Source organism: Moschus berezovskii, chromosome 5 (genome assembly GCF_049115385.1).
Source record: "Moschus berezovskii isolate FMDL1 chromosome 5, NW_MosBer_1.0, whole genome shotgun sequence".
NCBI lineage: Eukaryota > Metazoa > Chordata > Mammalia > Artiodactyla > Moschidae > Moschus > Moschus berezovskii.
Window position 1 is genome coordinate 65,947,116 of NC_142464.1, and position 21,577 is coordinate 65,968,692.

Consider the following 21,577-nt stretch of genomic DNA (forward strand, 5'->3'; position numbering starts at 1 on the left):
TATGTTTCAGATGTACAAAGTCATTTACAAATTTTAAAGGTTAGACTGTTTGTAGTTATGACTATTATAAAAGATTGGCTCTGTTCCCTGTATTGTCCATTATGTCCTTGCAGCTTATTTTATGCAAAGTAGTTTGAACTGCCTAATTCCCTATTCCTATCTTGCCCGCCCCCTCCCTCACCCCTTCCCATCTTAACTCTTCATCAGTATTTCCCAATGGGAGGCCTTAGGAAGAATGAAGGAGGCACCAATGCAAGTACGTGAGTATAGATCTGTGTGCAGACATAGGAATGTGGCCCCTGGCCTTGAACTTGAGCTTTATTCACCAATGGGACTCCTATTTGTCCAATGAGTCTGTATGATGAAAATGTGGGAATTCTTGCTTTCTGTTCTTTTTTTTTCCAGATTAAACCTCATGCATTTAAAAAAAAAAAACCTGCTATTTTAGAGTTCGTGATGATTAAAGGGACAAGCTGGCATTTATTTTTTTATGGTAGACACTTTCTCTGTTAATTTATGGAGATAAATTACTCATTCATTTGTTTACTAAGCTCGTAAGTTCCCCCAATGTGTTAGTTTACAGTAGACATGTAACAGGTTAACTTTTGAAACATCCTCAAGCACTCTAAGAAACAACATTTTAGGCAAATCTATTAAATATGCCCATTATGAATGATTCTTACCAACACATTCAAGCTAGTTGCTTGGCATTGACTATTAGCATTTTTTCCCAACTAAAGTGACTATAGTAAGTACTTTTTGCCTAGATCTAGGATAGTATGGGCTCAAAGTGAATACTCAGGACATTATTTGTTGAATGAAAGACCAAAAGCTCTTCACATACAGTGGAAGAGACATCATACAGCTGATTAAGATTCTGAATGCTAATTATTTGATTGGGGTATGCTGTGATAAAGGTATGAAATCAGGGCTGTGGAAGCACTGTCTATATGAATATCACAGAGAAGATCACGTTTATTCACCTTCCTCACTCAGGGTCTTCCCTGGTGGCTCAGATGGTGAAGAATCCGCCTGCAGTGTGGGAGACCTGGGCTCAATCCCTGGGTTGGGAAGATCCCCTGGAGGAGGGCATAGCAACCCACTTCAGTATTCTTGCCTGGAGAATCCCATGGATGGTGGAGCCTGGCGGGCTACAGTCCCTGGGGTCACAAAGAGTCAGACATGACTGAGTAACTAACATTTTCCCTTCCTCACTCAGATGGCCCTTCTCCATTTGAATTAGGAGGCTACTTGGTGGTCTTTGGGAAGACGGGCGTGGAGTGGAACTGAGTATCCAGTGGAAGTTTGGTCTCCATCACGAGAGCAGGTTACCCTGAGGAACTTACACCCAAATTGAGACAAAAACCTTAAGAAAACCAATGTTTGGGGCCAAGCAGTAGGAAACTTGGCTGACCACACTTTTCAGTCATCTTGAATTCAATCTTTCAAATCCTGGAGGGGCAAGAAAAGAAAGGATGTATGTTTGTGACTCGAGACTCTGATGTCACTTTTTTCTTGGCTCTTCATGTTAGAAAAAGTACAAATGGGTTGACTGCAGTTAAAACCCCTGCAGCCTTGGGTGGTGACCTCCAGATGTTCAAAGGTTCTGACCACACAGCACAGGCTGGGCACTCACGCTCATGCGCTTCTTTTTTAATCAACCTAGGGTGGAATTAGCCTGTGCCTCTTGCTCATTGGATGACCTTGGGTTTAAGTTTCTTAACCTTTGTGTGCCTCAGTTTCCTCATCTGTGAAATGGGGATCACTACTACATGTCCAGTGAAAAGCAGACTTTCTCAAATTTGAGTGTGTTTGTTTTATGAAAGCAAGTTTCTGGGGCCCAGCTCTCAGAGACTTGGATTCAGCAGGTCTTGGGTGAGGCCCCGGCATCTGCAGTGTAGATGGGGCTATTTCTCCAGCCACATTTGGAGACACACGGAGACCAGAGCAGGACTTACTTCATCTTTTTGATCTCGCACCAGCTATTAATAAAAAAAATGTCACACTCCTACCCCTAATAGAAGTATGTTTACAAATAAATGTTCTGTCCTTTTGTACTGTGTCATATACTTTGTAGAGCTGGGAGATACTGGAGGACAGAGGAGCCTGGAAGGCTGCAGTCCGTGGGGTTGCAATGAGTCAGGCATGACTTAGCGACTGAACAACAACATTAAGATAACAAATATCAATCCAGGTTTTAACACATTCATCCCATACCCCTGGGTTATGTGAAACCTACTTTGAAAACCCCTGATTTAGAAGCCCAAATGAACTATGTATAAAAACACTCTAAATAGACAAAACTGGACTAAGATTTTTGACAAGATACATAGCCTGCATACACATGTGACCATACACTTAGAACAGAATACAAGCAGATGTGAAAGCACACCCTGATACCACTCTGAGCTTAGTTTTTTGGAAGACTTCTGTATTTTCTGCTTTTAACCATTTTGGAATAGTTAATACAAAGCAAGGGTAAAACCTGACCCAGAGACCAGAAGATAGACAAAGAATTTTACTCATACGCCTTATCAGAATTATCCATTCCCAATTCACATGACTGACCAAGCTGATTAGAGTATTTGTTGAGTGAGGATCTTGCTATTTTAAAAACAAAACCATGAAGTTTACCCTTGACATCAGTTACTAACCTTAAAAGAATCCCACAAAAATAATTTCATTTCCAGGTCCTACTTAATCCCTTTTTAATTCTCCAAAATAGTCCTAAAGCCATCAAGATTGGCGCATATTAACCTTGGTTCTTATATAAACAAGTGAAGATTTTTACAGGCCAAAGAGAGTTGCTGGTCACTTCTCATTAACTATTGTACTCTCCCTGTCTTAAATGTTGATTCTTAGAATAGGATCAAAAGTTTTTAATCACCCATTTATGAAGCCATGTGATCATAGGTTCCAAGATCTTCATGACATCAATCATTGGGCAGGAGACAAACCAAAGACTGTCACAGCATTTAAATTAAAAGTTATAGGTAAAAATTTTATAACATAAAAAGTATCTGCAAAGACACTTTCAAAATAATTTTCCAAATCATACAATTATTGATACAAAAATTTTATTCAGTAAGAATTTCTGAGAGCCATCAAGTTATGATTTTTTGTTTTTTAATTTTCTTAAGTTTTTTTTTTTCTAAATTTATTGTTCTTGTTGTTGTTTAGTCACAAAGTCATGTCTGATTCTTTTGTGACCCCTTGGACTGTACTCTGCCAAGCTCCTCTGTCCATAGGATTTCCCAGACAAGAATACTAAAGTGGGTTGCCATTTCCTTCTACAGGGGATCTTCCCAACCCAGGGATCAAACCCACGTCTCCTGCAATGGCACGAGGATTCTTTACCACTGAGCCACCAGGTAAATTTTTTTAATTTTTTTAATTGGAGGATAATTGCTTTACAGTGTTGTGCTGGTTTCTGCCATACATCAACATGAATCAGCCATAGGTATACATACGTCCCCTCCCTCTTGAAACTCCCTCCCATATCTCCCACTCCATCCCACCCTTCTGGGTTGTCACAGAGCACTGGGTTGAGCTCCCTGCATCATACAACAAATTCCCAATGGCTGTCTATTTTACACATGGTGATGGATATGTTTCAGTGCTACTCTCTCAATTCATCCACCCTCCCCTTCCTCCACTGTGTTCAAGTCTGTTCTCTATTTCTGCATCTGTATTGCTGCCCTGAAAAACAGGTTCATCAGTACCATTTTTCTAGATCCCATATATAAGGATTAACACATGATATTTGTTTTCCTTTTTGACTTACTTCACTCTGTGTAACAGACTCTAGGTTCATTTACCTCACTAGAACTGACTCAAATTCCTTCCTTTTTATGACTGAGTAATATTTCATTATATATGTATGACAACTTCTTTTCCATTCATCTGTCATGGAGATCTAAATTGCTTCCATGTCCTGGCTATTGTAAATAGTGCTGCAATGAACATTGGGGTACATGTGTTTTGTAGAATTGTGGTTTTCATAGGGTATATGCCCAATACTGGGATTGCAGGGTCATATGGTAGTTTTATTCCTAGTTTTTTTTTAAGAACTCTTCATACTATTCTCCATAGTGACTGTATCAATTTACATTCCCACCAATAGTGCAAGAGGGTTCCCTTTTCTCCACATCCTCTCCAGCACTTATAGGTGCAAACATAGCTTAACTTAAAAAAAATAACATTTATTAAGCAGTTATTATAGTTTAAGTTCTGCATATGCCTTATCTTGCTTAAGTCTACCATAACCCTATGAGTTGTAGGTATGCTGCTGCTGCTAAGTCGCTTCAGTCGTGTCCGACTCTGTGCGACCCCATAGACGGCAGCCCACCAGGCTGCCCCGTCCCTGGGATTCTCCAGGCAAGAACACTGGAGTGGGTTGCCATTTCCTTCTCCAATGCGTGAAAGTGAAAAGTGAAAGTCAGGTCACTCAGTCGTGTCTGAGTGACCCCACGGACTGTAGCCTACCAGGCTCCTCCATTCATGGGATTTTCTAGGCAAGAGTACTGGAGTGGCTTGCCATTGCCTTCTCCAGAGTTGTAGGTATGGTTATCCCCATTTCACAGATGGAGAAATGGAGGCTCAAAAAAGCTATCTAACTCATCCATCGTCACACAGTCAGTGGCAGAATCTCAACTGAACTCAGATTGAACAATAAGCTGGTCGTTTTTAGGAATATATAGTACCACCTCTCTTTGGAGACAGCTTGTTGCCATCAGGCTAAAAGAGCTGAATCAAAACCAAGGTGGTGGAGGCGAGGACATCCAGTTTTAGAAAAGTAAGTGTTAGTCTCTCAGTCATGTCCAACTCTTTGTGACCCCATGGACTGGGGCTCGTCAGGCTCTTCTGACCATGGGATTCTCCAGGCAAGAATACTGGAGTGGGTAGCCATTTCCTGCTCCAGGAGATCTTCCCAACCCAGGAATTGAACCCAAGTCTCTTGCATTGCAGGTAGACTCTTCACGGTGTGAGCTACCAAGGAAGCCCTCTCTTAGAAAAGTAAACTTATATATAATGTCAATTAGTAAAGAAAGTGGCTTTTTTTCTTATGGTTCTAAGGATGAGTTTAATAATGAATTGAAAAGTTAGTCAAGGCCTTATCTGTAAAATTCTGATGTTGTCTACTATTAATGATATTTATGTTTTACAGTGATCACATGAATGACCCATACAAAGTAACTTGAGGGTCCTTTCCTCAGTTTTGTTACCTGTAGAATGGAAGTGGTGGCCACACCTCCCTTGGTCTGTAATGCAATTTACAGAAGACACAGAATATAAAGTGCTTAGTATACACCCAGCACCAGGTAAATAGTAAATGTTAGATGTGATTTTATTATCCAGTGAAGGTCATCTCACACTGGACCACTTTTTTATTAGTAGCACTTACACTTTTTTTAATAACTAAATTTTGATTTCTGTGACTACTGAAGCTTTCTGCACCACTTCTAATAATATTGAACAGTTTCTAAACTAGATAAATCCTTTTCTACCTATATCACTAACAATCATCTCAAGGCAAACATGCACATTGGAGGCACTTCAAATTTAATATATTTTTATTCTCATCATTATCATTTATTTTAATTATTTTCATCATTTAACCATTGGCAAACACACAGTAATTTATGCCTAGTTCCAATTTTAAGCCATGCTGTTTGAAGCATTAAAACTGACCTATTTCTTTTATCCTCCCTTGCCACAAATACATCTATGTTAAATAAAATGCACTTTTAATGCAAGATAGAAATCTTGAGTTTGGTAGGGTTGGTTAGTTATTTCAGAGGGATTGTTTTCTTTGGTATTTTCTCTATAATTTCTTGACAGATTAACTTGCAAATAAAAAGAAATCAAGTTCTTTTTAAGGCTATGCCACATTCATCTCTCTTTTTTGGCTTGGTAAGTCTTCGATGCTGCCCAGGCTTTCCTCTAGTTGCGGAGAGCAGGAGCTAGTCTCCGGTTGTGGTGTGCGGGCTTCTCATTGCGGTGGCTTCTCTTGTTACAGGGCACAGGCTCTAGGGTGCATGGGCTTCATTAGTTGTGGCTCCTGGGCTCAGTGGTTGTAGCTCACAGGCTCCAGAGCACAGCGTCAGAGTGATGGCTCACAGGCTCATGTAGGATTTTCCTGGATCAAAGTTCAAACCCACATCTCCTGCACTGCCAGGTGGATTCTTTACCACTGACCCACCAGAGAAGCCCTACATTCATGTCTTATCCTAGCAGTGATAAGATAACATGACAGCCTAAACATGCAGGGAAAGAACACACCCCTTGTCTTATAGATCTGGGTCCATTTAACATCAGAGTAATAAGATAATTCTCTCACTGAAGGTATTTGGTCTGGTTCCAGAAGAATTGTGGGCCAGAAAGAATCTCAGAAGTTCCTTCTGCTATCCAATTCCTCCTACTCGCCAATCTCACCCCCACCCTAGAGCCATCTTCAACATTAAGCAATATGAATGTGGCAGAAATATCAAGATCACACATTCAAATGGTCAAACTTTCATCACTGTATCATTTTTTTTCACTAAAGAGGAGCTGAATTTAGCTACTCTGAGGCAGCTCATTGAGTAAGTGCTGGCTGTATCCAGCCCCATGCTAAGTTCCAGATGTTCAAGCTGGATTTAGAAAAGGCAGAGGAACCAGAGATCAAATTGCCAACATCCATTGCATCATAGAAAAAAATAGAGAATTCCAGAAAAGCATCTACTTCTGCTTCATTGACTATGCTAAAGCCTTTGACTGTGTGGATCACAAAAAATTGTGAGCAATTCTTAAAGAGATGGGCATACCAGACCATCTTACCAGCCTCCTGAGAAACTTATATGCAGGTCAAAAAGCAACAGTTAGTATAGGACATGGAACAACAGACTGGTTCCAAATTGGGAAAGGAGTCCATCAAGGCTATATATTGTCACCCTGTTTATTTAGCTTATGTGCAGAGTACATCATGTGAAATTCCAGACTGGATGAAGCACAAGCTGGAATCAAGATTGCCGGGAGAAATATCAATAACCTCAGATATGCAGATGACACCACCCTTATGTCAGAAAGTGAAGAGGAACTAAAGAGCCTCTTGATGAAGATGAAAGAGGAGAGTGAAAAAGCTGACTTAAAATTCAACATTCAAGAAACAAAGATCATGGCAACTGTTCCCATCACTCCATGGCAAATAGATGGGGACACAATGGAAGCAGTGAGAGACTTTACTTTCTTGGGCTCCAAAATCGCTCCAGATGGTGACTGCAGCCATGAAATGACACTTGCTCCTTGGAAGAAAAACTATGACAAACCTAGACAGCATATTAAAAAGCAGAGACATTATTTTGCCAACAAAGATCTGGCTAGTCAAAGCTATGGTTTTTCCAGTAGTCATGTATGGATGTGAGAGTTGGACCATAAAGAAGGCTGACCACCGAAGAATTGATGCTTTTAACTGTGGTGTTGAAGAAGACTCTTGAGAGTCCCTTGGACTGCAAAGAGATCAAACCAGTCAACCCTAAAGGAAATAAGTCCTGAATATTCATTGGAAAGACTGATGATGAAGCTGATGAGATGGTTGGATGGCATCACTGACTCGATGGACATGAGTTTGAGCAAGCTCCAGGAGTTGGAGATAGACAGGGAAGCCTGGCATGCTGCAGTCTATTGGGTTGCAGAGTCGGACATGATTGAGTGACTGAACTGAACTGAGGCCGTTCATTGAGTAAGTGCTGGTTGTATCCAGCCCCCTGCTAAGGGCATACATGCATGTTCAATCGCTTCAATCGTGTCTGACTCTTTGCAATCCTATGGACTGTAGCACACTGTGCTCCTCTGTCTATGGGATTCTCCAGGCAAGAATACTGGAGTGGGTTCCCATTTCCTCCTCCAGGGGATTCTGCCAACCCAGGGATTGAACCCATGTCTCCTGTATTTCCTGCATTGCAGGATTCTTTACCACTGAGCCACCAGAGAAGTTCATTGCTAAGAGCATTCACTACCTGCCCAACTTGTGGAATCCTCATGGCCACCCTAAAAAGACACATTATCTTCAGTCTATAGTCAGAAGATTGAGATCTGAAAACCTTAAAGTCAGAAGTAAAGTCATCTGAATGCCAAAGCCATGCTCTTAAGGGAGCTACAGTCACAAGTCCTGTAGCGGATCAAGGAAAGATGGGGGAAGGGAGGTCATCCCAAGGCAGTGAAGATGAGAGGGGGTTTGCACCAGCGTTTCAGAGCAGAAGCTGCAAGGGCCAGGGCCCCTGACTGTGAATCCAAAGCAGCGCTGGGCAGTCTCAGCTGGAAGACTGGAGACCTGGGCTCCACTAGCCATGTGGCTCTGATACCCTTCATGGATCTACTGCCCTGTACATAATTGCATTGCCTGTGGGGTTTTGTGGTTGTTGTTGCAAGTGATAGAAACTCTACACACACGAGATAAGACCAAAGAGAAATGTTCTTGGAATGGTCATAAAACTCAGACGGCAGCTGAGCCTCAGGGGCAGCTGCATCTGGGCCTTGAGAGGAACCAGGACTGCCTCTCTTCCCTCAGCATGTTCCCTTCCTTTCTTCAGACAGCCTTCCTCAGCATGTCAGGAAGCATGGCCTCCACCAGCTTTAGCCACCAGAGAAATGAACCACTTTCTTCAGCTCCAGTTGTTAAATATCCCAGGAAGAGACCCCACTGGGCGAGGTCACAGATGCCCATGTGCCCACCTCAGTCACGTCCAGCTGTGGTCAGAGAGTGGGCCACCTGGCTGTGTTCTAAGAGGGAAGAGAAGTGTTCTCCAGGAAAGGTGCCATCATTCACAGAAAGTAGAGGTGCTGGGCTGAAGGAGTTTCAGCTGCCCCTTACACACACTACCTCTTCATCTTCAGATCTTTTTATCTTTTTCTTTTAAATATTTGTTTTATTTATTTTGGCTGTGCCAAGTCTTAGATGCAGCGTGTGGGATTTTTTTTTTTTAGTTGCAGGATATGGGCTCTAGTTCCCTGACCAGGGATCAAACCCAGGCCTCCTGCAGTGGAAGCGCAGAGTCCACACAAGATGACCAGGGAAGTCCCCTCAGATCTTTTTTCTGCTCCTGTGTTCTACCCCCTCAAAATATGGACTGTCCTCTATTCAATGCCTCTTCCATGAGGGTTTTGAACTCTAACTGTGGTTCAGATTCAGAGCAAGAAATTTCCTGGCTCAGCTCTACACTGGGAGAAAATTCTGTGTGCTGAGACTCTTCCCAGGCCACCCTGACCAGCTGTGGTGGGACAGAAACACACAGACCCTACCAAGCCTGGCTGTTGACAATGACAGCGCTCATCATCAGAGTGAATGTGGAGATCACGGCAGGCCCCATGACTCTGCAGGCATATTTCTAGTCCTTAAAAATCCTGTGAGATAGATCATTTTAAAGATGAGGAAACTGCATCTCAGGGATAAGGCAATTTCCAAACACTGTACCGTCAAGAGCATCAGAGCCAGGATTCAAACCCAGTAGCAAAGACCAAGCTACTTCTCTGAGATCACACTGCTTCTATACTCATACCACTTCCAGGGCAGTATTCAGGGAATCAGGTTCCCTTCAAAGTGGAACTCAATGATTTCTACCAGCATCCAAGGTCACACCTGCAGGAAAGCAAGTTCCTAGGCAAGAAACTGGGGTTTCCTATGAAAAAGGCAATGGAGACCAGCTGGCAAGGTCAGAAAATGAGTTAAGAAAAATCCAAATTTTACTCCCATAAAATAGTTAATGATAATCTTCATATTTTTAAAGTAGACTTTTCTTTATTTATTCATTCAGCAAATCATCTTGAAATCATGCCTGTATACTTTCTGGGCTTCTGGCCCTAAGATCCCCACCATCAACAGAGCCAAGCTGTGGCGCCTGCAGTTCTCGCGTTCTACCGGCAGAGGGCGCGAATGCCAGCTCTGCGAGAGGCGGACGACAACAGTCGGGACAGCTGCTGAAGCCGGTGGGCAGCGCCACCAGCTGGGCGGTTACAGAATGCCGGGGACAGAGTCCCAGGCGTCTTTTCAGATGTTTGGATCTACCATGAGGGATCTCCAGAGATCTGAGAACAGTCCTGAAGAATGGTCCTGGGAAGATGAATGAAGGAAGGAAACCCTGGACAGAAGCTGCCCCACAGACAAAAGGGTCAGAGGATTTAAGAACTGGCAAGGACCTTAGAAGCAAAATGGAGTCTCCTTTGACCACAGCCAAACCCTTTATTGGCGGAACCCCACTTCCAAAGCATCACCATCCTGCTGTCCTCGGTAGGAGGCAAGGAAGTGTTCCTCCATGCTTCCACTGTGTCAGATCAGGATGGAGGAAGCCTCAATATCTGATTTTGAGAAAGAAGTGCAAGAAGCATACAGGGCCATGGACCCTCAGTCTCCCTGGCACTTACACCAGGACCTTCCTGTGTCCAGAGAGAGCTGAATCCTAGGGAAGATCCTAGAGAGGATATCAAATTGCTGATTAAGAACAAAACCTGTAACCTCAAATGACCCCTTTCCAAAATGAGAGATTGGCGGGGGGAGTCCTAACATCTGCCCTCATGCATCATACATTCTAGGTTTCCTGGTTTTCATGAGCTGAAAATTATAAAATTAGCTTTCTACTTCCTTAGCATAAGCTGTTACTGATCATCTCATTTTCAAGGAAAACACACACACACAGACACACATGAAAATTCACAATGAGAACCCAACGAGGCATCACAAAGAGTAAAGTTTGCTGTACATAAATTTTAAGAAACTTAACCTGGATATGAAGGCAAGATGGAATGCATACAATGACAAATGACTCTGTGTTAAAACTGAATCACATAACCATGCCCAAGGGGTGGGGAAGGAAGGCGCTAACAGGCTTCTGGCTGGATTTTCTAAGGCTCAAAACTAGAAGAATAGTACACAGCACTGTGCTCTCGTTGGAAATCTATTTCTTTAGGGGTCTATATTCAAACTACTTTAGAGTTGATACAGATGTAAAAAGATCATAGATCATAAGAGCCAGGTTTCTTTATTGTTGGAGAAATATTACCAAGAAGGAAAGTGGGAAGTTTAGAGGGAAGCCTGTGGAGCTAGACTGGGGTCAGATGCAGCAGTTATTTTGTTCTAAAGATAGTTACACAGAGGGTTTCCTTGGTGGCTCAGTGCTAATGAATCCACCGGCCAATGCAGGAGACATGGGTTCTACCCTTGGTCCGGGAAGATCCCACATGCCTTTGAACAACAAAGTCCGTCTGCCACAACTACTGAACCTGTGCTCCGGAGCCCGCTAACCACAAGTACTGAAGCCTGTGAGCCCTACAGCCTGTGCTCTGCAACGAGAAGCCACCACAATGAGAAGCCCGTGAACCATGACTACAGAGTGGTCCCCGTTTCCTGCAACTAGAGAAAAGCCCAAGCAGCAATGAAGACCCAGCACAGTCAAAATAAATAAAATTTTTAAAAATATAGTTACATAGGGACTTCCCTGGCAGTCCACTGTAAAAGGCACACATTTGATCCCTGATCGAGGAACTGAGATCCCACATGCCACGTGGTATGCCCAGAAGAAAACATAAAAAATAAAGTTACAGCGAGCTGCAGGCAAGACCCACCAATGGATGGTGTAGGGCGTTGAACTGTGTCCCCTAAAAAGATAGGTTGAAGTTCTAACTCCAGGTTCCTGTGAAGATGATGGATCGTATTTGGAATCGGGGTCTTTGCAAATGTAATCAAAAGGCAGTTACCCTAAATTACAAAGGGGCCTCTAGCCATATGATGGTCGGTGTCCCCATGAGAATGAGTGAACAGAGGCCTAGGCACAGAGAAGGTGTCCATGTGGCGCGAAGCAGCTACAGAGCAGGAAACGCCAACGACTGCCAGTAAGCACCAAGAGGCAAGACAGGGCGTGGGGCAGTCAGGCTTTTGCTCCCTCAACTGTGAAAGAACGCATTTTTGCTGTTTTAGGCCACACCTTTGTTTTTCATAGGAGCCCTAATAAATTAAGACACGGTAAAAAATTAAAGGGTGAAAGTTTAGGCAGAAGTTCAGTTCAGTCGCTCAGTCGTGTCTGACTCTCCGCGACCCCATGAATCACAGCACGCCAGGCCTCCCTGTCCATCACCAACTCCCGGAGTTCACTCAAACTCATGTCCACAGAGTCGGTGATGCCATCCAGCCATCTCATTCTCTGTCGTCCCCTTCTCCTCCCACCCCCAACCTTTCCCAGCATCAGAGTCTTTTCCAGTGAGTCAACTCGTTGCATGAGGTGGCCAAAGTATTGCAGTTTCAGCTTCAGCATCAGTCCTTCCAGTGAACACCCAGGATTGATCTCCTTTAGAATGGACTGGTTGGATCTCCTTGCAGTCCAAGGGACTCTCAAGAGTCTTCTCCACACCACAGTTCAAAAGCATCAATTCTTTGGCGATCAGTTTTCTTCACAGTCCAACTCTCACATCCATACATGACCACGGGAAAAACCATAGCCTTGACTAGACGGACCTTTGTTGGCAAAGTAATGTCTCTGCTTTTTAATATACTATCAAGGTTGGTCATAACTTTCCTTCCAAGGAGTAAGCGCAGAAATAGGATGTGCCTAATCTCAAAATGTGTGTGCGCGCATGCACGATCAGTTGAGTCTGACTTTTTGAAACTGCAGGGACTCTAGTTCACCAGGGTCTTCTGTCCGTGGAATTTTTCAGGAAAGAATACGGGAGTGGATTACTATTTCCTTCTCCAGGGGATCTTTCCGATCCAGGGATCGAACCCACATCTCTTGTATCTCCTACACTGGCAGGAAGTTTCTTTACACCTGTGCCACCTGGGAAGCCCCAGTCTCAAAGCCTCCCCCCTTAAAAACATATTCATTACAAAGGGAAAACTAGTGACTTCATAGAAATGAAAGCTGGTAACCACCACTTGGGCCAAATAGTGGAGGCTGACATCCCCAGTGACACATACAGACCTCTTGGCCTCCCCCAACACCCCCCCCAGCATGGAGCAAGAGGAAAGGCATCCTTTCTATGATGCAAAGCCTCGGTCTAATCAGTAGCAACAGCTGGCACACTTAGGCTGAAGGGCATCCTATAAGATAGCTGATGGGTACACATTAACATGTGACCATCCTGAAAAACCGAGGGATGATCACAGGTCAGAGGAGACTAAGGAAGCCAACGGCTAAATGTGGTGGGCGATCTGGAACAGAACAGGGTGTTAATGGGATAGCTGGTGAGACTGGCATGATGCTGTGACTTAATTCACAGTGTTATACTGACGTTAATCTCCTTGATCATTGTTCAGTGGTTATGTAAGACGATACCATAAGGGAAAGTGGGGTAAAGAGTATACAAGAACTCTTTGTACTGCTTCTGCAATTGTTCCATACATCCAAAATTATCTCCAGACTTAAACAAAATAATAATCAGGGGGTGACATCACCATGGGAAGAGGAAGAACCCAATGAGGAACATCAGCCAAGTGATCACTTGACAATTTAGACATAAGAAAACGGTCACTGTGACATTAAGCTTGATAAATTATACCAACCACAATTGTACTTTTCAGTACCCAAGGCACCAACAATTGGATCATTCAAAAACAGCTCCCTGTGTTTAACATTTTTATTTTTAACTCTTCTTTGGTAGTACAAAAGTTGTAGAAGTACAAACCAGACAGTTAAAAATACATTTAACACTCAAAATGGTGAAAAATTCCCTTTACAAATTTTTACATCGAGGTGGTAGCCAACTCATTTATTATATCAGAAGTTCGTCCATCATTAGTGTTTTATACAGTAACTTTGTTGTGGCTCCCCAAGCCTTCTAAAGGAGGAGGAGAGACACAAAAGGCCTGTAAACATCAGTTGCACTGGAGACACTTAAGGATTCTTATTAGATAATATAAACCAGTAAAAAGCGCATATGTTGAAAATATTGAATGCTCAACTCTTGGCATATTTGGAAGCCAGTCAGACAGCAACTGCTCAAGTATTAGAAAATATTTAAAACATATGTACTCTTAGTATAAATACAATTTTAAATATTTTGAGTATTTTCTTGCCTGTTGTATTGCTATTTAAAAAAGTGTTCTGACCTGAATAAAATTAAAAAAATAATTAAAGCTGAAGAATATCTTACACTTTATCCCTCATCATTTTGAGGGCATGATATTTTTAAAACAAAAAATGATTCCTTTTTATAAAACTACTGGTCTAGACTGCATGTATATTATTTATACTAATGCACACACACCCCCAAAAAATTCTTGTATTGCTACTTTCTGGAGCACAGTGATATTTATTTCCATATTGCCTTCTCCTGGTCCACTGTGTATATGCATGCACATGTACACCTTTTACTCAGTTGTCAGCAAAAATTCACATGAAATTGAACCTACCACTCACTTAAAAGGTTAGAAATTTTTAGTCTGGTGCCAGAAAAAGAATGGAATGAGTATATTTACAATAAATACTTTTTATTTTCATAAGAATTATCTTTTGGGAGTAAATGAGAACTGTGTTTTCTTTCTGCAATAAAGGAAGTGCCCCAAGGCACCACAGCAATACTGACATGGAGGCAGGTCTTGGAGAAGTCCCTGCACCTGGACTCCTTTCCTCTTGGCCCAGACCGACCGTAAGTATACTGCTTCCTTCACCTCTGGGTTCTTTCAGGTGTTCTAGAAACTGTACAGCCTTTTTTTTTTAAAGTGGGGTATCCCATGCCTACAGGAGAAAGTAACCCTCAAGCATCTTTTAAAAACAGGCACTAGTTACAAGATGGAGAACAGGAAGAACACCAAGGAAAACATACCAGAGGAAGGCGCGGGCCCATCTTACATCAGAAGGGGAGGTTGTTTGGTTTTGGTCTTGGGTTATCAAAACAAGACTTTTTTATAGTGACTTTAAACCATTTTCCCCCTTATCCAACGGCTAAATACAATTTGCTTAGCTTGAGTTTGAAAAAAAAACCCAATATTTTATAAGTAACCTAGGAATGGCATGCTGGTAGCAGGTCAGTGCTGATTTCTGGTCTCCAAATCCAAAGTCTAGCATCTGGTTCCCTCTGACTCCATAATCTCTTGGTGGGGATCAAGTACCCAGGGCTAGACTACACCTTCAAGGAGCCTTCACCACCAAAGATGCATCTTCTATTTTCCATTACAGTCAAACTGTAAGAGGATCTTCTTACAACCAGTAACAAAATGAGATCCAAGGGTTGGGGGAACAGAAGCACAGGTACACAGACATGTGTACACATACACACACACGCACACACCCCTCCTGAGAGTTAGCTCAGACCGTACACAAATAGTTCCACTGTACATAGTGATCGCACTGGAGAAACTGCAGTGCGTACACCAAGGCCATGGATGGGGGGCTGGGAGGGATAGTGGTTGGGAAGATTAAAAAAATGAGCTCTCTTCCTCCTTGGATATGGAATAAAATTTTTCATCAGGCATTTTTTAAACCAAAATTGTTTCAAAGCAAACTAAATTCCGTATCCAGGATAGCAACAATATTCCCTTTTAGCTTTCATCTATTTGCCTGTAGACTCTACCACAGAAATTGTATAAAAGATAAAAAATAATTCCCTAGGCAACTTCACATGTTTTCAGTTCTAAGTCTTTTAGAACTCTTCACATATAGTATACCTGCAAGAGAAAACAAAAGGGTAAAGCATTATTAAAGGCAAGCATCATATTCCATTATACTCTGCCTGAATATTTAAGAACATGGGGGAATTGCAATCCACCCTCACCTCGTCCCACCCTATCCCACTCCATCCTACTGCATTCCTTCCCTCATTACAGGTTCTTCTAGAATTCGGTCTAAGGAAATTTAAGGACCACAATTTCCGAAGGACCCCTTTATTTTACAAACTAAGAAAGAACAGAGCTGGAGAACCACCCTAGTCTGAGGGCATCGGTCTGTTTGGACACAAGTTTCTGGGGTGACTGGTGGGTATCCTCCCCGGATATCCTGTATTACTTATTCCAGGAACCTGTCCTTTAACTTTTCATTTACATTCTATCGAGTAACACGCCACAGGGTGAACGTGGTCATCACAAGGATCCTTACGTGTGTCAGGCACAGTGTCTTTCCCAAGCCACACCAAACTGAGTTAACTCCACATCTCCACTGAGCAAACAGGGCAGCTTGACTGGGACTTTGCTGGGTGAGTGAGAACACAATGATAAAATGCTCGATCCTAGGTCTTCCCTCTCCTTCAGAAAGCTATATACAATGTTTTTAGGTTCTTCTAACAACTGGCCCATGCCAGTGTCTATGTTTAAATTACAAATGACACCCCTTGTAAACCTGAAAAATAATTTTCTACTTTTTTTTTCAAAGGGTTTTTTGTTTGGTTGGTTTACAGTGGTCTTACCTAAGTGACAGAGTTATGTACCCTTTTACTTTCCTGTCTTGAAGATCCAGGATACACAGGCATACTAAAATACTATGTACGCCTGTGCATACTGAAACATACACACCATGCAGGCCAACCTACATCAGGTTAAGGAACAAAACATTCTCCTGTCTCTCCAGATCCTGTTTGCCTATAAATGCTAAACAGAAACAGAGATGAAACCAACTTAGAGAAATATGAAGAAATAGAAAACAGTCAATAGTATGTCTTTATTGAAGTATTACTTTTTTTTTGTTATCGTACTTATTTCATAACTCATCCTTCAGGACATGTAGTCCAAAACTATCCACGTTATCCTTTTCTGTCATTGTGTCATTTATAATATTCAGTGTGTGTGTGTGAAAGAGAGAGAGAGTTCCCAAACTAAATGGAAAGGACCCTTATCCCTTTAACTGAAAAGGAAATAAAACACTGTTCTCTAAAATAGCACGAACCAAGTTCTTAATTATAAATGAACAAGTAATTCCCCACACTGCATTGTTACAACCTAGCACAAGTGACCTGTGGATTTGTGCCAGAAGACTGAACAAAGTCAACTCCGGGAAGACTGCCATTTAAGAGTTGATTAATAATTATATGGAAGATACTCGCAAGGAAAAAAGGTAGAAAAGCCAGAGGTGGAAAACTAGAAGAACTATCCTAAAAGAAGAAAACGTAAACAAAGAAGAAAGAATTTTCTCAGGAAAACTTCAAACTAGGCCATTAACTAGAAAATAGGCACTCAACTATTTTTACGTCTCCTCTTTTTATCAGCCGCTCCCTCAGCCCTGGACTTTCTTGCATTACAGAAGCAAGAAGGTCAAAAGCAAGGGATGTCAGGCTTAGAATGAAATGTTTCATCAAAGTAAGCATTTTCATCATTCCAACTTAGTAGAACTTCCCATTTAGAGCTCTCTGCACAGGTTTGACCAACTTTAAGCAGTGGGCATGGAAGACCAAGGCTGGCTAAAAAGGAAGAGTCTGGGGTCAGTGGCCTGTCCCCAAATCCAGACCCCTGTGACTAGCTGTTGAACCTTGGCCTCTCTGCAGCATCCCTAATAGAGCTGTTGGGGGTTTTAACATAAGGGGATATATGTGCAATGCTTAACACAAGGCCAAGCAATCAGCAGCCTCCTAAAAGTTAGTTGTCATGACCATCACCAGCATCCCATCATGGTGGCTCTCTTCCACAATGGTCTTCTGTGGCTGATTGAAACTGTCCTGCACACAATGTCTTTGAAAGAGGATGCGAAAAGTACAAACTGCTGCTGAAAGTCTTGATTAGTAATGCCAGAAACAAGGCAGAAAAAAAGGAAAGTTAACCTTTTCAGGGGCTACTGAAAGCTAGCCAGCACTGATTACAGTTCTGGGTGCTCCCTCTTCACAAAGACACACTTAACAAAAGGGAAAACTTGACCAGCATGGCAGCTATCAATTCCCAGGTAAATACCTGTCTCATCTGAGCAATAATGCAGAGGAAAGAAGACACCAGGTTCTGAACAGCTTATAAACTTCCAGCTGCAGCCTTACTTCTGGTACTGTGTCATGTGCATTTGACATTGTTAAATTCCTTCTCATTTCATTCTACAGCTGTGAATACAACTGTATTTATAGACAAACATATATTTTAAAATAGTATTTCTATACCACAGCGCATTAATGTTAAAAGGTACCTTCTCTAAGGGCACACAGCAGTGTGAATGCCTGGGAGGGGCTGGCATGAGTGCTAAGGAAGGCCAGAAGCAGGGACCACAGCGGGGAAAAACACTCCATCCACCGGTTATTCTCAGGTCCATCACTACGGGACCCTACATAATTAATAAGACTGACCTGTTGTTTGGGGGTGGGTAAGATGGGGAAATTTGGAGATGATTGTCTTACACAAGTGATTACTCAAGCTGGGAGAAATGAAACAAAACTTCCATATACTGAAAAGACAATTCAGAAGTCCCAAGTGTGACCATTTCCATCATAGAACAAGACTGATGGAGAGAAATTAAGAATGTTAGAGAAAAAAAATACCTTGAAGAAAGTGGTCATCTTTTTCCCTAAAGTTTACTGCTTTCTACACAATTCTAATAATAAAAACGATCATTCCATTATTAAGCTTCCACATAAGGAAGGAGCACTGTCTGACTACTGCCTGACATTTACACAGTGCTATGTACCAGGCACTGTTCGTGCTAAGCACTCCAGATTCAGTAACTCACTCTTTCCAGTGAATCCATGAGTCAAGGCCGACTCTCATTTTTCATAAGTGGACACTGAGGCTAGCAGGTTCAATAGCTCACCCAAGGCCACACAATTAGTAATAGGAAAGCAGTGGTTCCAGCCCAGGAGGTCACACCTGGGAGCCCCATGGTCACTACCACACCAATCACACGGAGACATTCATGGCACTGTGGGGTCTTCCAAAGCCTGCCCTTGTCTGCTCTTTCCTGAACACCACCAATGAGGAAGCTGTCCACTCCCTGTAGCTTTGAATTTTCTCACATTAGATGTGGATATTATGGAGAAGTCTGAGGGTTAATCTGAGTTATAGCTTCACAGAACTTTTTTAAGACTTTTTGATGTGGTCCATTTTGAAAGTCTTTATTGAATTTGTTACAACATTGCTTCTGTTTTCTGCTTTGGTTTTTTGGCCACAAGGTATGTGGGATCTTAGCTCCCCAACCACGAATCAAACCCATACCCCTTGCAGTGGAAGGTGACGTCTTAGCCACTGGACCACCAGGTAAGTCCCAGCTTCACAGCAATTTAAAGGTGTTCATATATTTAGCAACAGTGGGCTTCCCAAGTGACAACAGGTGAGCTTGTGATTTACCAATCCAATGGATGGTGAGAATCAGAGCACCTTATTCCAAGTAAAATGGAAAGTTATTCTGTATCTGGAAAAACAAGGGTTCACTTGGGAAGGATTTAAATGAAATATAGCAGTTCCCTACAAGTCTCAATATACCTCTGATTCAATATCTACACTAAGCTCCAGGCAGAATCACTTATGACTCTGAACGGTCCCACCTCTTTCTACTAAGGACAACAAAACAAGCTAAATGCTGCCTCTCTACTGCCTTGCCTTTAGTAGGTCTCTCATGCTCATGCTAAGTCATTTCAGTTGTGTGAGATTTTTTGTGACCCTATGGACTATGGCCTGCTAGGCTCCTCTGTCCATGGGATTCTCCAGGCAAGAATGGGTTGCCAGGAGTGTGTTCCCATGACCTCCTCCAGGGATCTTGCCAACCCAGGGACTGAACCAGCGTCTCCTAGCGTCTCCTGCTTTCCAGGCAGACTCTTTGCCGCTGAGCCATCAGAGAAACCCCAGTAAGTCTCCACTTGAGTGTCAAATAAACAAAACCACATCTTATAGGTTACATCTAACCTGCGTCTCTGAGCCTCAGGAAAATTAAGAAACATCAAACACTATTCATTTGGGGGACTTCCCTGGTGATCCAGTGGTTAAAACTATGTGCTTCCACTGCCAGAGGCACAGGTTCAATCCCTGGTCAGGAACTAAGAAACTACATGCCACATGTCCCCCCCAAAATTAATTTTTTACACTTTTATTTGCTAAGTGTTTAAATAGGTTCCATCTGACACAATATTGCAATAATAACATGAAGCAGTTATTTAGCAGTTGTGAAGTGCCAAGGAACAACATCCCTATGAGGCAGGTGGTATTATTATTATTAAGCCCATTTTACAGACGGAAAAGCCAAGGCATCAGAGGCTAAGGAACTTGTCCAAGAATACACAGCAGTAAAATGCCAGGCCAGGACTTGCCACAAGGAGTCTGGTTCCAGAACCTATACTGTGAAGCTACTACAACATCATACATCCTTGTAGAAAATAGGTGACTTCTAGAAAACAGGGACTACTATTTATTTAACTATTTAAAGTTAGTAGTTCCAAGTCTTGAGTTACAGATTAAGAAACATAAAAATCCTGAATATGACTATTAATTTTCTCTTTTTTCCCATTTTAGGACAAAATGTCTCCAAAGGCATTTCCTAGGATGCCTTACAGAGAAGGCAATGGCAAGCCACTCCAGTACTCTTGCCTGGAAAATCCCATGGATAGAGGAGCCTGGTAGGCTGCAGTCCGTGGGGTCGCTAAGGGTCGGACACGACTGAGCAACTTCACTTTCACTTTTCACTTTCACACATTGGAGAAGGAAATGGCAACCCACTCCAGTGTTCTTGCCTGGAGAATCCCAGGGACGGGGGAGCCTGGTGGGCTTCCGTCTATGGGGTCACACAGAGTCGGACACGACTGAAGTGACTTAGCAGCAGCAGCAGCAGGATGCCTTAGGTCTGCCCTTTCTTTCATCCTCCAAAATCCCCATGAGCCTCCAATGCTGCAGCTTCTGTGGTGAAAGGGCAGACATCCCAGCCCTCTTTCCCAAGCCTTGTCAGAGGGTGGCAGGGCCACCTGGGAGGTCAGATAAGCTCCCTGAGCAGTCAGCAAGTCACCTTCCAGCCAGCACTGGGGAGGCACCCTAGAGCAGACCCTGCTGAGGGAGATAACTGAGGAGAGAAGACAGTTAACTTTTGTGGCAAAACAAAACCTCTGGGGCCCCAAGTTATCTAAATTCTGGCAACACTGACAAACCTTTCAGTCTCTTCTGTACACAGATCAAAGGTTTGGAGAATAATTTAGAACACTATAGTTGATGACAGCAAAGTACGTTTTAGGTCCACCCCAGACTTTCAGATTATGTCCATAAATGTTTTGGGGGCTATTCCCAACAACACAAAATCAACAGGGCATACAACATTTTAAATGAGTCCAGCAAGTCCACTCCTCGTGGCTCAATCAATGTGGGAGAACAAAAAACAGTTTACGGAAGTTATCAGTCATCCACTTCAATAAAAAGGAAGGTGCAGACACGTATCTAAGCTCTTATTTGTAAAAGGGCAAAGGAGGGGGCTGCAGACACATATGCACATTTTTTTAAAAATTATTTACATATTTACTTGGCTGCACTGGGTCTTAGTTGTGGTGAGTGGGCTTCTCTCTAGTTGCCTGGTGGGGCATGTGAGATCTTAGTTCCCCAGCCAGGGATTGAACCCACATCCCCCGCACTGGCAGGTGGATTCTTAACCACGAGACCACCAGCAAAGTCCTGACACATATGTGTGCTGTATAAACAGGTACACGCATAGCGTAATCATGAAAGGATACTGAGGACACAACA

General features: G+C 42.7%; 1 protein-coding gene across 2 annotated transcripts in view; it reads right to left on the reverse strand.

Moving 5' to 3' along the window:
• RELL1 (RELT like 1) overlaps positions 1-21,577 on the reverse strand; it is a 96,972-nt gene that overhangs the window by 201 nt on the left and 75,194 nt on the right. The window contains exon 7 of one of the 2 annotated variants that reach the window (XM_055434036.2): positions 13,586-15,628. The exons of the other annotated variant lie outside the window; for it this stretch is intronic. The gene's annotated coding sequence lies outside the window, so the exon portion shown is untranslated. Of the gene's footprint in view, positions 1-13,585; positions 15,629-21,577 lie in introns of those variants that run through there. 2 annotated transcript variants of the gene reach the window in all.